The following is a 617-nucleotide window of genomic DNA, read 5'->3' as shown; positions in this document are numbered from 1 at the left end:
TGTGTGTGTGTGTCTGTGAGTGAGTGAGTGAGTGAGTGAGTGAGTCAGTGTGTGTGAGTGAGTGAGTGAGTGAGTGAGCGTGCGTATCATCGGTGTTACCTGACGGGGAAGTTGTGGTCCGGGTTTATCCTCTCTAATAGATTGTACAGCTGCGCAAATGAAGACAGAAGAAGAACATTGTGAGTTATTGATGATGATTATTAATGTGTTTTATGACGACTGACCTCCTGATGTCTGTTTCCCTCTCTGATGTACACACTCGCCAGGTTAGTGACGATGAACGCCCACAGCTCCTGATGGGAGGTGAGCTGCACACACACACACATGAATGAATGAGCTCGGCTCCGTCACGTCTGTAAGAACAGTGTGTGTTTGCGTGTCTCACCCGCAGCGCTGTAGTGAACTGGGCCTCAGCGTTATCCATACAGTTAACAGAGATACAGTACAAACCCTGAAACACAAACACATCACATGACGATACGAGCGCTTCACTGATCCACTGAAGAAACTGGATTTCTGCAATCCTGATAAGGCTTAGTGTGATTATCCTGTGATTTCATTAAATATCTGCGCTGTGTTTCAGAGTGAAGCGTGTCACTGTGTTCATTTACACGTGA

At 46.5% G+C, this 617-nt stretch overlaps 1 long non-coding RNA gene across 1 annotated transcript; it reads right to left on the bottom strand.

Moving 5' to 3' along the window:
• Window positions 1-36: 36 nt before the first annotated feature.
• LOC107682271 (uncharacterized) lies at window positions 37-481 on the bottom strand. Its single transcript, XR_001633436.1, has 3 exons — window positions 386-481; window positions 225-308; window positions 37-149 (listed from the first exon to the last, which is right to left on the bottom strand). It is a non-coding gene; the product is annotated as an uncharacterized LOC107682271 (long non-coding RNA).
• Between the last annotated feature and the right edge of the window lie 136 nt (window positions 482-617).

This window comes from Sinocyclocheilus anshuiensis, unplaced genomic scaffold (genome assembly GCF_001515605.1).
Source record: "Sinocyclocheilus anshuiensis isolate Anshui unplaced genomic scaffold, SAMN03320099.WGS_v1.1 C31984931, whole genome shotgun sequence".
Lineage (NCBI taxonomy): Eukaryota > Metazoa > Chordata > Actinopteri > Cypriniformes > Cyprinidae > Sinocyclocheilus > Sinocyclocheilus anshuiensis.
This window is presented reverse-complemented; position numbering and strand designations above follow the sequence as displayed.